Source organism: Podarcis bocagei (assembly GCF_964188305.1).
Source record: "Podarcis bocagei genome assembly, chromosome: 9".
In the NCBI taxonomy this organism is placed as follows: domain Eukaryota; kingdom Metazoa; phylum Chordata; class Lepidosauria; order Squamata; family Lacertidae; genus Podarcis; species Podarcis bocagei.
The window spans coordinates 76,082,940-76,097,702 of NC_138134.1; the positions used below are offsets into that span (position 1 = coordinate 76,082,940).

The 14,763-nt window shown below is 47.6% G+C and overlaps 1 protein-coding gene across 2 annotated transcripts in view; it reads right to left on the reverse strand.

Moving 5' to 3' along the window:
• Window positions 1-14,763, reverse strand: part of GFRA4 (GDNF family receptor alpha 4) — a 136,812-nt gene that overhangs the window by 47,698 nt on the left and 74,351 nt on the right. The gene's annotated exons all lie outside the window — the stretch shown is intronic.

Genomic DNA, 14,763 nt, shown 5'->3' on the forward strand with positions numbered 1-14,763 from the left:
CAGTTCTCTCCCTGCGAGATGTGAGGTTACAGGGAACCAGGCAGAGGGCCTTCTTGGTAGTGGCACCCGCCCTGTGGAACGCCCTCCCACCAGATGTCAAAGAGAAAGAGAAGAAGAGTTTGGATTTGATATCCCGCTTTATCACAACCCGAAGGAATCTCAAAGCGGCTAACATTCTCTCTCTCTTTTTTTATATGATATTTATTAAAGTTTCAAAGAAAAGATTACATAAATAAAAAGAGAAAAAGAGAAAAAATAAAAAAATAAAAAATAAAAATACAAAATACAGAAAAAAGATAATAAACATTTAAAAAACACATCAATCTTTCCGTACCTTACATTTCATTTCCTTGCTTCCCTGACCTCCTCACACCTCCCTTTTTTGTATTCCAGTTCAGCAATTCCTTTCCCTCTTTGTTTTTATCTTAATCCTTTAACTTACTAAATTATGAGTTTGGATTTTCACCTGTTAAGAATCCATTTTTACATACACCTTAATAACATTGCTCAAAGCGGCTAACATTCTCCTATCCCTTCCTCCCCACAACAAACACTCTGTGAGGTGAGTGGGGCTGAGAGACTTCAGAGAAGTGTGACTGGCCCAAGGTCACCCAGCAGCTGCATGTGGAGGAGCGAGGAAGCGAACCCGGTTCCCCAGATTACGAGTCTACCACTCTTTACCACTACACCACACTGGCTCTCAACTACGAGACTTTTAGAAGACATCTGAAGGCAGCCCTCTTTAGGGAAGTTTTTAATGTTTAACTGACCACTGTATTTTAATACTCTGTTGGAAACCACCCAGAGTGGCTGGAGAAACCCAGCCAGATGGACGGGGTATAAATAATAAATTCTATTCTATTCTATTCAGAAGCATTGCTGCTTTCAGCTGTGGAGGCAGAGCATAGTCAACTGGGCTAGTGGTCACTAATAACTCTCTCTTCCATGAATTTGTCTAATCCTCTTTTAGAGCCATCTAGTTTCGTGGCCATCACTGCCTCCTGTGGCAGGGAGTTCCATAGTTCATGTGTTTCATGAAGAAGAACTTTCAACAACAACAACATCATCAACAACAACTTATTTGTATGTTGCCCAACTGACTGGGTTGCCCAAGCCACTGTGAGGGGCTCCCAACACAAAACAGTAAAAACACAATATAACCTCAGACACTAAGAACTTCCCTGAACAGGGATGACTTCAGATTTCTTTTAAACATCACATAGCTGCTTGACATCTGCTGGGAAGATGTTCCACAGGGCGGGCATGACTGCTGAGAAGGCCCTCTGCCTGGTTCTCTGTAACTTCACCTGTCACAATGAGGGAACCGCCAAAAGGTCCTCTGAGCTGAATACTGGGGGTGGAGATGCTCCTTCAGGTATATTAAGGTAATTGTTCCTACCAGAGAAGAATAGCAGATGAAGTTGATGGACCATGCTGAAATGGGTAAAATGACTGGAAGAAACAGAAACTAGAAAGACCAAAATTTTAATAAGGAATGGGGGAAATTTATAACCATTGTAAACAGTTGCAATCGTTAGTAGGATTGGAATGTCACTTGTAGTTTAAGGGTGAATTCTGGACACAATGGAGATGTAAAAGATTTGGCTCATCGTAAAAGATGCAGGAAGAAATGATTAATATTTTTTTTTAAAATATTTTTTATTGGTTTTACAAATTTAAATTTTTTTTATTATTAATAATAGGACCCACAAAGGGGAGGATGGAAGTCCGGGAGATTCCTTGGAACCTGGTTTTTATGATTTATGTTTGATATATTGCTGGAAACTTTTAATTTGAAAAACCAAATAATTTTTTAAAGGTAATTGTCCAATAACCTCCCACAACAAGTGGGGATTCTTAATGTGTAAATCCCACAAATTAATTTAAAAATTGTGAGCATGGTTGACGTTTGGACGTGGAGAAGCTCCAGGGTTTGCCCAGGACACAGCTGAGAAACATCTGGCACAGCAACACAGGTGAAGCTAACAGAGGTGGTAAAAGATGTTCCTGAGATTGACAAGCAGTTAGAAGCCGGGGATAAGTGATAGTGTATTTGGGAAATATTTCAAAGCTGAATACAGAACGCTGACCTAGATGGACCTTGATCTGATCCAAGAAGGCAATCATTGCTGAATGTGCACTTGTCAAACTGTCCTGCAGGTACGAGCAGAATACGAATCATCATTCTGCAAAGTAGAACCTACTGGCTGCCCACTAAGAAACACCCATTCGGCTCACATTTCCATGCTGGCCTGCTTAGTTTGCCGTCGCTGAAACAAGGTGCAAATTGGGAGACACTTGTCCTTTGAAAGTTGCGCACCGCTGAATTTTGCATTGCAGCTCTCAAGGAAAATGAAGCGTGGTCGAAAAGCAAGTGTCATTTTAGGCACGTCCAATTGATGTGCGATTGCCAACGTGCACTGGCGGAGGAAGAAGGAGCAGTGGGTGCAGTTCGCCCTGGATGCCATCACTGGGGTGTGTGTGACATCGCCCCCCCCGCCCCGCTGGGACGCTTGCTGTAGGCGGCACCCCCCCTTGGGACGCTCTCCCCGCAACGCCATTAAAATCTCCCATTAAAATCATCTAGCATCTGCAAAGTTCTGAGCTTGGGCTGTGTGGAAGGAGAGGAGATATCCAAGCTCAGGAAGAGGGGAGGAACAACTGGGAAGAGTTTGCGCTTTACACGCAGGGAGAAGGAGGGTGTGATCCGAAAGGAAAGAAAGTCTAGCTGGGGAAATAGTTCTGCAGCTTGGAGGAGCGCAGAGGGCAGCAATGGAAGGCACTCATTCTGTCAGGGCTGCTCTTGGGCAGCACTTGCTTCTATTTCTTGCTCTTTAGGGATGTCTCTGGTCAGTGTGCTTGAGCCATTCCATGACCTTCCCACTGCCCAGTGCTTTTGTTGGGGTTCAGCCACCTTTGCAGAGAAGCAGGAGTGTGTGGTTGTGTAGGATTCCTCCTTGGAAGCGGAAGCCCACTTTGGGTCCTCCTGAGGCCTTTCTGATGAAAGGTTATTATTATTATTAATAATAATTTATTTGTACCCCACTCCTCTGGCTGGGTTTCCCCAGCCACTCTGGGCGGCTTCCAACAAAGACCAAAAATACACTAAAATGTCACACATTAAATACTTCCATGAACAGAGCTGCCTTCAGATGTCTTCTGAATGTCAGGTAGTTGTTTATCTCTTTGACATCTGGTGGGAGGGCGTTCCACAGGGCGGGCGCCACCACCGAGAAGGCCCTCTGCCTGGTTCCCTGTAGCTTTGCTTCTCACAATGAGGGAACTGCCAGAAGGCCCTCGGCGCTGGACCTCAGCGTCTGGGCAGAACGAAGGGGGTGGAGACACTCCTTCAGGTATGGTTGAGACCGTTGTGAGATGTGAGATGAACGAAGCAAAGCAGCTAGCCTGCGTGCAGCTAACCCCACCCCCGGGTGCACAGAATGTGCGCCACTCCAGGTGCCGGAGCAGCTAGATGTGCCTCTGCCAACGTGCAGGTCCTCTGCCAACATGCAGACTTGGAAGAAGGCAGAACAGGGGTGTCCTGGGTGCAGGGACTGAACCCAGGATCTTTTGCATGCAAAGAAGATGTCCTACTGCTCAGTCGCACCCTTCTCCACCAGAGATTTCAGAATCTCTGAAGGCTTTCAGAAAGGCAATGCACAGCAACTGTTCCTCCCCACCACCAGCCCACGACGGTTACAAAGATTAGGGGGGGAAATCCTCTTAAATATTGGGACAGCTGGATGCTAAACCAGATTGCCCCAAGGAAGTAATGATACCCTCATCAGTGGAGACTACGAAGTGGGATTGTGTGTGTTGCATGCTTTAGGTATTGGGTTCCCTGCCTTGGGCTGCAGGGATTAGACTCAGATTAGTTTCCTAAAAATGGCAGCATAATTTTGGTGTGGGTTTGTGTGTGCTTGTTTATGGAATCTGCAGTTCCTTGACTCCTCCACAGCTGCTGGGAACTGGGCATCCATCTGTCTCAAGATGCAATGGAATGCACCTCTGGGGGTGAAGTCAAACCACTGCCTTACCACCACCAAAGTGACCTCCCTGGGGTGCAAGCCTGGGCAGGGTGTATGGAGGTCCTAGGGACGTGGGTGGCGCTGTGGTCTAAACCACTGAGCCTCATGGACTTACCAATCAAAAAGTTGGCAGTTCGAATCTCTGTGACAGGGTGAGCTCCCATTGCTCTGTCTCAGCGCTCGTCTTGCTTTCAGGCCGAGGGAACCGGCATTTGTTCACAGACAGCTTTCTGGGTCATGTGCCCAGCATGTCTTAACTGCTTCTGGCACAACGGAACACTGTGACGGAAACCAGAGCGCACAGAAACACCATTTACCTTCCTGCCACAGTGTTACCTATTTATCTACTTGTACTGGTGTGCTTTTGAACTGCTAGGTTGGGAGGAGCTGGGACAGAGCAACGGGAGCTCACCCTGTTGCAGGGATTCGAACTGCTGACCTTCTGATCAGCAAGCCCAAGAGGCTTAGTGGTTTAGACCAAAGCTCCGCCTACATTAATAATAACAGTAACAATACATCCAAACCATACAAATGCAAAGCATTATTATTATTTTCCTGAAAATCTGGAATAAAAAGTAGCACCTTTGCAGGTGCGGTGATATGGAAGCAGCATGAATAATAAAATAAAATCTGTTTTATTTATGCACTAAATATTGTTCTGAGCAACTCCACTTCTTCCAGCTGTGTTCAGAGGGAAAGAAGTGACCATTCAGTTGACATATATCCTCCCGGGAGTGCACATTTCTGTTTCATGTTTAATAAATAACTGGTTTTAAATTAAACCGAGTGGCGTCTTATTTGTTTGCAATGTAGCAGAGCGGTGGCTTTCAAACTGTGGCCTGGGGGAGCTTGCGAAGGTGGGTCTGTTGTGATCAGGTGTTGTGAGCAAACCGCACTGCAAGACGGCTTGCTTTCAGCTTCCAGTCTTCTCCTGCGATGGGCAAAGGATCTTGGAAAAGGAAAGAAGAGAAATTCAACTCAGCTGGCATTTGAAGCCAAACAGATCAAATTTGCACTTTCAGAAATGAAACACAGCCCTCCTTTGAAATTCACACTTATCCAGTTTTTGCAATGCAGTTCGGCAGCCAACCAACATTTTAAAAAATCCATGTACTAGGTAAAAGTGCACATAAAACTGCATATATGTTTGTGAAAATGACACACGGAAATGCATCGTATTAGGAGAGGTTGCCAGGAAAAATGTGTGTGTCGCCAAAAAGCTGCGTGCAAAAATGTGTTCATTAGGAGAAATTTGTGCTAGAATGCTGAATAATTTGCAGATTGCTGTAGAAAGGTAAAGTAAAGGTAAAGGGACCCCTGACCATTAGGTCCAGTCGTGACCGACTCTGGGGTTGCGATGCTCATCTCGCTTTATTGGCTGAGGGAGCCGATGTACAGCTTCCGGGTCATGTGGCCAGCATGACTAAGCTGCTTCTGGTGAACCAGAGCAGCACACGGAAATGCCGTTTACCTTCCCGCCGGAGTGGTACCTATTTACCTACTTGCACTTTGACGTGCTTTCAAACTGCTAGGTTGGCAGGAGCTGGGACCGAGCAATGGGAACTCACCCCATCGTGGGGATTCGAACCGCCGACCTTCTGATCGGCAAGTCCTAGGCTCTGTGGTTTAACCCACAGCGCCACCCGTGTCCCTTGTAGAAAGGTAAAGAACTTCATTTAAGATTGGACGAATGAAAAACGAAGAGACTTGAAATGGGCAGAGCTTTCTTTCCCTGATCTTGGATTTAAGAGCCCAGGAAACAAACTCACCACAGTCACCGCTTGGCAGAACCACTGCCAGCCAAAGCTGGCCTGATAGGCTATATGGACCAGATGGTCTGAGACAATCAGCTTCACACAGAAGCGCTATTTATTTATTTGATTCATTGATATATTGGCTTTATGACTTGGATTGAGAAATTGAGGGAATGCTCAAAGAGTACTCATTAACGGTTCTTCGTCATCCTGGAAAAAAGAGTGACAAGTGGGGTGCCACAGGGTTCTGTCCTGGGCCCGTTGCTGTTCAACATCTTTATTAATGACTTGGATGAAGGATTTGAGGGGATGCTCATCCAATTTGCAGATGACACCAAACTGGGAGGGGTAGCTAATGCCGCAGAAGACAGAATCAGGATTCAAGATGACCTTAGCAAATTGGAGAGCTGGGCACAAGCTAACAAAATGAATTTCAAGAAGGGCAAATGTCAGGCTCTGCACTTAGGCAGGGAGAACCAGCTGCACCAATATGGCTTACTAACAGTACATGCGAAAAGGATCTAGGGGTCTTTGTAGGCCACAAGCTGAACATGAGTCAACAGGTTGATGCAGTAGCAACCCCCCCCCCAATACTATTCTGTTGTTGTTTAGTCGTTTAGTCGTGTCCGACTCTTCGTGACCCCCTGGACCAGAGCACGCCAGGCACTTCTGTCTTCCACTGCCTCCCACAGTTTGGTCAAACTCATGCTGGTAGCTTCGAGAACACTGTCCCACCATCTCGTCCTCTGTCGTCCCCTTCTCCTTGTGCCCTCCATCTTTCCCAACATCAGGGTCTTTTCCAGGGAGTCTTCTCTTCTCATGAGGTGGCCAAAGTCTTGGAGCCTCAGCTTCAGGATCTGTCCTTCCAGTGAACACTTAGGGCTCATTTCCTTAAAAATGGAGAGGTTTGATCTTCTTGCAGTCCATGGGACTCTCAAGAGTCTCCTCCAGCACCAGAATTCAAAAGCATCAGCGATCAGCCTTCTTTATGGTCCAGCTCTCACTTCCATACATCACTACTGGGAAAACCTAGGCTGCATCTACAGATGTCTAGTGTCCAGATCAAGGGAAGTCATAGGACTGCTCTATTCTGCCATGGTCAGAGCACACCCGGAATACTGTGTTAAGTTCTGGGCACCACAATTTAAGGAGGGTGTTGACAAGCTGGAGCGTGAGCAGAGGAGAATGACTGAGATGAGCAAGGGTCTGGAAACCAAGCCTTATGAGGAAAGATTGAACGAGCTGGGTATGTTAATCTGGAAAAGAGGAGACTGAGAAGAGATGTGATAGCCATTAGAGGCGGATGCTGGTAACTGGTTATAATAATAATAATAATTTATTATTTATACCCGGCCCATCTGGCTGGGTTTCCCCAGCTACTCCACGTGGCTTCAAACAAAATATTAAAATACAATAGTCTGTCAAACATTAAAAACTTCCCTAAACAGGGCTGCCTTCAGATGACTTCTAAAAGTCTGGTAGTTGTTCTTCTCTGTGACATCTGGTGGGAAGGCGTTCCACAGGGCAGGTTGCATGGCACAGTGCCTCTGGGGTGCCACAGAGGGTGCTGCAACTATGCTGTAGAATGGAAGGTGAACTGAATTTTGGCATCACATGGGCCAAAGCTGAAATTTGATGCATCAAGGCCTGCTACTGTAGCTGTCTTCAAACATCTCAACGGCTGTCACATAGAAGATGAAGTTTCTCCGGTTCCAGAGGGTAGGAGCCAAAACTTCTATTAAAAAAAACGATTTCACCAAATATGGAGCAAGCTTGTTTTCTCCTACTCTGGTGGGTAGAACTTGAACCCAAGGCTTTATGTTACAAGAAAGGAGATGCCAACTAAACATCAGGAAAAACTCTGTGACCGCAAGAGGTGTCTGACAATGGAACAAACTCCCACAAGAGTTGGTGGACTCACCTTCCTTGGAGGGTTTTAAGAAGAAGCAGGATGACCATCTGCCTTGCATGTTTTTGTTGAGATTCCTGCATTTCAGGGGGTTGGACTAGATGACCCTCAGGGTCCCTTCCAACTCTACAGTCCTATGATTTCCATGAATGTCATTCATATACTGCTTCATATTTCAACAGAAACTTCTTAGCCAGCGGAAGGGTAGCCTTAGGTCCTCCAGGGGAAATTGCACCCCAACTCCTATCAGCCCCAACCAGCAAGACTAATAGTCAGGAATGATGGGAGTTGTAGTTCAGCAAGATCTGGGGTGCCACAGGCTCCCCATACCTGCTCTAAGCAGTTTACCTATCCCAACAAAAAAATAATAATATCTCTCTAGGTAGGTATACGAAATACAATACAAATTGCACAGTGCAACGTCTAATGATCATAATTCCACATTTTAAGCGACGTAATTATTAGGCAACGATAAATATTTTTAAACAGTGTTCCTAAGTAAAATAAATAAGGAACACAAAAGCAGCTCACATCGAGATACAAAGCCAAAGTGCAGGATAATTATAGGATCTGCAGAATCGCATAAATATTACAAAAACACACACACACATGTACAATTGCCAAAGTCATTCAGATACCCCAGGGGGTAAGGAATTCCAGGCTCAGCCACTGAATGTGGCCCTCCAAACCATTCTAGTTGGCCCTCAAAACTCTCCCCAGACCACAGACCCTTCTTTACACCCTCCTTGAGTTTTTCTGCCCAGCTGGAAATGTGGAGGTGAACTCAGACAACACCTCTTGCTTCTCCAGATGAAGGACAGAGGAGGTTGCATGAGTGGGCTTAGGACTACAATTTGCATTTCATGCTCCACCCACATTTGCCTCTGACCCCACCCAGCATTGGCATGTGACCCTCAGAAGTTGGGAAACCACAGGAGGGGAGAGGGCTGTTGTGCACAGACCCTGCTTGGGGGTTTCTCACAGATGTGCAGCAGAATCCGGATTCAAGATGGATTGGAGAACTGGGCCCAAACTAACAAAATAGATTGCAACGGGGACAAATGTCAGGTTCTGAACTTAGGCAGGAAGAACCAGATGCACAAACATCAGATAGGAGACACCTGCCTTGCCAGTAGTACGTGTGAAAAAGGATCTCTGGGTCTTAGTGGACCACAAGCTCAACATGAGTCAACAGGGTGATGCGGCAGGAAAAAATCTAATGCTATTCTATTCTGCATCAACAGAAGTCTAGTGTCCAGATCAAGGGAAGTCATAGTCTGGCTCTATCCTGCCTTGGCCAGACCACACCTGGAATACTGTGTCCAATTCTGGGCACTACAATTTATGAAGGATGTTGACAAGCTGGAACGTGTGCAGAGGAGGGCGACTAAGATGATCAAAGGTCTAGAAACCAAGCCTTATGAGGAACGGCTAAGGGAGCTGGGCATGTTTAGCCTGGAGAAGAGGAGGTTAAGGGGTGATATGATAGCCATGTTCAAATATCTCAAGGAAGTCACAAGGAAGAAGGAACAAGCTTGTTTTCTCCTGCTCTGTGATGGCCTGGGACTCGGCTCGGACTCGGAACCAGAGGAGTCTCAGTCTGCAATGGATCCTTTGCCTCAGGCTTCATCGGAACCAAGTCTGGGGCCTGATCCTGAAGAGTCCCAGTCTGCACAGGTTCCCCTGCAACAAGCACCAGCTGGGCCGAGTCAGGGGCCTGATCCTGCCCTGGCTCCAGATGCGGGGATGACCTCGTTGCCTCCAGGTGGGCCATCACTTACAGCTGCTCCACTACCGGTTGGGTCAGGGGAGGCCGAGGCGGCCTCTGAGTCCAGTAACCCACCAATGTCTCCCGAGTGGCAGAGACAAAGGTCTGAGAGAAGGAGAGACCTGAGTACTCGCAGGAGGAGTGCTCGCCTTCGGGTGAGACAGGGAGGTGAGTCACTGGGGGATCAGGACCAGCCGTTACCCCGACAGAGATAAAAGGCTGTTGGACCCCGCCCCAGGTTGCGGGAGCAACATTGCTGTATGCTAGATCCTGCCTGAAATCCTGTACCTGTCCTTGCCTGGTGTCCTGCCTTGGCCCTGTCGGACTGACTCCTAGAGGAACCTTCGGATTCTGGACTGGTCCTGGACCATGTCTCACAGGTTACCCCCGGGCCCAGCACACTCTGGAGGGTAGGACTCAAACCAATGGCTTCAAGTTGCAAGAAAGGAGATTCTGACTAAATATCAGGAAGAACTTTCTGACAGTAAGAGCCATTTGCCAGTGGAATGGACTCCCACGAAAGGTGGTGGACTCTCCTTCCTTGGAGGTTTTTAAGCAGAGGTTGGATGGCCATCTGTTGTGGATGCTTTAGCCAAGATTCCTGCATTGGAGGGGGTTGGACTAGATGGCCCTTGAGGGTCCCTTGCAACTCTATGATTCTAGGTGACAGGCCACTGTGAGAACAGTATGCTGGGCTCAATGGGCCACTGGCTTGATCCAGCATGCTCTTATTACATCCCTATGTTCCTGCAAACCAACCAGGCACCCCAGATCATGCTCAAGAACTCTCCACAATCCCAAAGCATTTCTCAGACAGAGCATCCAGCCTCTGAAAGGGTTGCCCAGAGGAAGAACATTTGGAAACTGCTGCAGTCGATCTCAGATTTCTGCTGGGGTCCCTCCACTAGCCCTACAGGTGGGCTGAGGCTCAAAGACCACCCTTGTGGGTGGCAGGGATTAGGCTTAACTAAGACACTGCCTCTGATCTTTGGAAAGGGAGCTCAGTGGATATGTTTGTAGGTACCGGGCAGCAGATATAAAGAAAGCATGAAAGGCTGAGAGTCTGAGGTTGGAGATGTATTGACAAATGAAACCCACTAATGGTGCCCTCTGGCCAAGAGCTGTGCTTCGGCAGAGAGAGCAGCAGGGCTGATATTTACCACCCTCCATGCTGATGCTTTATATTTATGTTGGAATTAAACGCTTCAGGCAACATGAACTGCAGTGTTCCAAATGCCCCGTCCTTTTATTTGGATGGGGGGTGGGATTCCTCCCCTCCAATAAAAACAATTGATAGGATTTTTACTGGTTGGAACCATCCCTGGTATGGTTGTACCTCTAGGTTCACACCTAGAAGACCACAGTAGTATGGCAGGTAGAAACAGAACAGGTGAAGTTTCTCCATCAAGGCGCCTCTGAGTGGGGAAGCCTTTATTTTAAAGGAAGGACTGAAAGATGTTGTTGTTCTTTAGTCGTTTAGTCATGTCTGACGCTTTGTGACCCCCTGGACCAGAGCTCGCCAGGCACTCCTGTCTTCCACTGCCTCCCACAGTTTGGTCAAACTCATGCTGATAGCTTTGAGAACACTGACCAACCATCTCGTCCTCCATCGTCCCCTTCTCCCTGTGTCCTCCATCTTTCCCAACATCAGGGTCTTTTCCAGGAAGTCGTCTCTTCTCATGAGGTGGCCAAAGTCTTGGAGCCTCAGCTTCAGGATCTGTCCTTCCAGTGAGCACTCAGGGCTGATTTCCTTCAGAATGGAGAGGTTTGATCTTCTTGCAGTCCATGGAACTCTTAAGAGTCTCCTCCAGCACCATAATTCAAAAGCATCAATTCTTCGGCGATCAGCCTTCTTTATGGTCCAGCTGCCCAGGTTCAATTCCTGGCGTTTCTAGGTAGGGCCAAGGAAGACTCCTCTCTGACGAACCCTGTGAGCTGTTGACAATAAACCTGGACTGTGCCTATAGGTAAGGCAAAGGACCCCTGGACAGTTAAGTCCAGTCAAAGGCGACTATGGGGTTGCGGCACTCATCTCACTTTCAAAAACATTAAAAACAAAACAAAAAATAAAACAAAACCAAACAAACAGTTGATATAAGTTAGAATGCAGCTTAAAATGCAGCCTCTTTTTTGTGGTAGCCCATAGGTCAAACCCATAAGGGGAGAAAACATCAAATATTCACTGGGGCCAACTATCCATGGTGGTCCTACATGGGCCAGCAAAAAGAGCCGAGGGAAAATTTATATACAAAATCCCATATAAGGGGTTCCATCGAAAGACCTAGATCAGTGTTACCTCCTCCTCATATTTTATTCAAGTTGGCACCCCTGGAGAACAGCCTTCCTTCCTTCCTTCCTTCCTTCCTTCCTTCCTTCCTTCCTTCCTTCCTTCCTTCCTTCCTTCCTTCCTTCCTTCCTTCCTTCCTTCCTTCCTCTTTCTTTCTTTCTTTCTTTCTTTCTTTCTTTCTTTCTTTCTTTCTTTCTTTCTTTCTTTCTTTCTTTCTTTCTTTCTTTCTTTCTTTCTGTGAATGTTGTCCTTTGCACTGACTCGTCATTTTCCCCTTCTGTTTTTAATTAGAAAGCTCCTGCCTTTGATAATCGTTTCCCAGCTTCCTGCGATGGAGAAATGAGCAGCCTACTTTCTAATGAGCTCAGTTACTAGAGGATTGCAATAGCGGTATGGAGAATCCGAGAGACAGTCTTATTCAGTGACTGGAGTGTTAGACTAGGCAGCGGCGTAGCGTGAGTTGTCAGCACCCGGGGCAAGGCAAGTAATTTGCGCCCCCCCTAACCCCTAACCTGCCGATCTGAGGCGAGTTGCCACTGGCGCTGCCGCCCAAACGACGCCGCTTGCCCGGAGGAGGAGGGGGGCAGAGAGGCGAGGAAAATGCAACATGGCCCAGCAGCTGCAGCAGCAGCGGCGGAGGCGGGGCTGTGAGGAGGGGCTGCCTGGCGCGTCCTCCGTGGCCCTGACGCGCAGGGACCGCGGCCAGCGCTGAGGGCCGCTGCCTGCCGGACGCCTTCAGCCCGGACGCGCGCACAGCCCATCGGTTCCGCGAGACATGCGGCTCTGCTACAGCCTGCGCCCGAGGCTCTTCGGCGACTCCGGAGGCAGCGAGCGCGCCCCCCCAGATGTTGCGCCCGGTGCGGCCCCCCTTGCACCCCCCACGCTACGCCACTGAGACTAGGTCCTCCGGGGAGGCCAGGGTTTAGCTCCTCTCTCATCTGGTGAGCTCAGTGGATGACCCTGGCCTGGTCTCACCCTCTCAGCATAACCTGCCTCGCAGGATTTTTGTGAGGAGAAGAAGATTGCTTCTTCGCGAGGTTTTATCCATGTTCCTGGGTGCACTGGGGAAGGAGATGGGGAGGAAAGGCACAAGTGAAACCAAAACAGACTCAATCTCCTTTTATTGATTTACAAAGCCCTGAACATGGACCAATGGAGAATCACTGATATTTCAGATCCACTTCAGAAAAAAAGATGAGAGGTTAATTCAGAACGTCGGGTTCAGAGGAGAAATTTGACAAAGGAGCCTTTGGAAGAACTTCTACCTTTATGCTAGGAAAAGCATAAAGGAGTATATTATGCTATGAGAATAACACTAGAAGCACAGTGTCCAGATCAGGGGAAATAATAGTACCACTCTATTCTGCCTTGGTCAGACCTGACCAGGAATACTGGGTCCATTTCTGGGCACCACAATTCAAGAAGGATGTTGACAAGCTGGAACGTGTCCAGAGGAGGGTGACTGAGATGGTCTGGAAACCAAGCCTTATGAGGAACAGTTGAGGGAGTTGGGTCTGTTTAGCGTGGAAAAGAGGAGAGGAGATACGAGAGCCATCTTCTAATATCTCAAGGGCTGTCACATGGAAGAAGGAACAAGCTTCTTTTCTCCTGCTCTGGAGGGTAGGACTTGAATCAGTGGCTTCAAGTTACAAGAAATGAGATCTTTCTGGCAGTAAGAGCTGTTTGAAAGCAGAACAGTCTCCCTCAGAAGATGGACTCTCCTTCCTTGGAGGTTTTTAATCAGAGGTTGGATGGCCATCTGTCATGGATGCTTTAGTTGAGATTCCTGCATTTCAGAGGGTTGGACTAGATGACCCTTGGGGTCCCTTCCAGCTCTACGATTCTACGATTCTATGCCCACCTACATCCAAACCTTTTCTCCTCCAAGTCTTTGCTGGGCAATTATTATTTTTCAGAGCGCTGTCTCTTTTGTAACATAAAAGGTAAAGGGACCCCTGACCATTAGGTCCAGCCGTGGCCGACTCTGGGGTTGTGGCGCTCATCTCGCTTTATTGGCCGAGGGAGCTGGCGTACAGCTTCCGGGTCATGTGGCCAGCATGACTAAGCCACTTCTGGCGGACCAGAGCAGCGCACAGAAACGCCATTTACCTTCCCACCAGAGCGGTACCTATTTATCTACTAGCACTTTGACGTGCTTTCGAACTGCTAGGTGGGCAGGAGCAGGGACTGAGCAATGGGAGCTCACCCTGTCGCGGGGATTCGAACTGCCGACCTTCTGATCGGCAAGTCCCAGGCTCTGTGTTTTAACCTACAGTGCCACCCACGTCCCCTTTTGTAACATACAGGGTTGCGATTGCCAGCTCCTTCCAGAGGCTGTGGAAGTTTGGTTGGTTTTTAAAACTTGCAAGCCAGCCAGTGTCCCTGACTCTCAGCGAGAGAGCGTTTCTCCAAAAGGGGAGCTGAGAAGAACATTAAGACGATGACACGCTGAGTACATTTGCTTTTGGCATCAGTGCTATCTCCTTGTTCCCAGTCTAGTGTGAAAGTCCCTCATTAAGAGCTCCTGGCAGCCAGTCCCCAGGGCCTCGTTCACGCAGGGTCCTAAACATTTCAGCTCCTGCTCGCTGAGTTCACGGCTCGTCCCTCCGGCAGTTTTTGGTCCGCGATCAGCGCAGAAAGAAGAGGAAGGTCACCAAGGGAGGAGAGACTTTCAACTGAGTCAGGCCAGTAGCCCAGTTCACCCAGTTCTGCTAATGGGTTTATGTCAGAGGTGGCTCAGCCCTCTGATAATTTTCTTTTTTGTAGGGGTGACCTTCTGTTATTTGACAGTGGAAAAGGTGGCAGTGATTTTTCTTTTTTAATGATTTAAATGATTGTTTATGTAGACAAAGATTAAATGTAAGGTATTGGTTCACAGATTTATGAAAGATTTAGAAAACTTATTGATTAGAATATTTGTATGAGATTGTATGGGAAAAATACGGAATAACAGATACCATCTTGCTTAAAATGTATATAGGAAGTGCAGTGTAAGCGATGGAAGTCAATCAATGAAA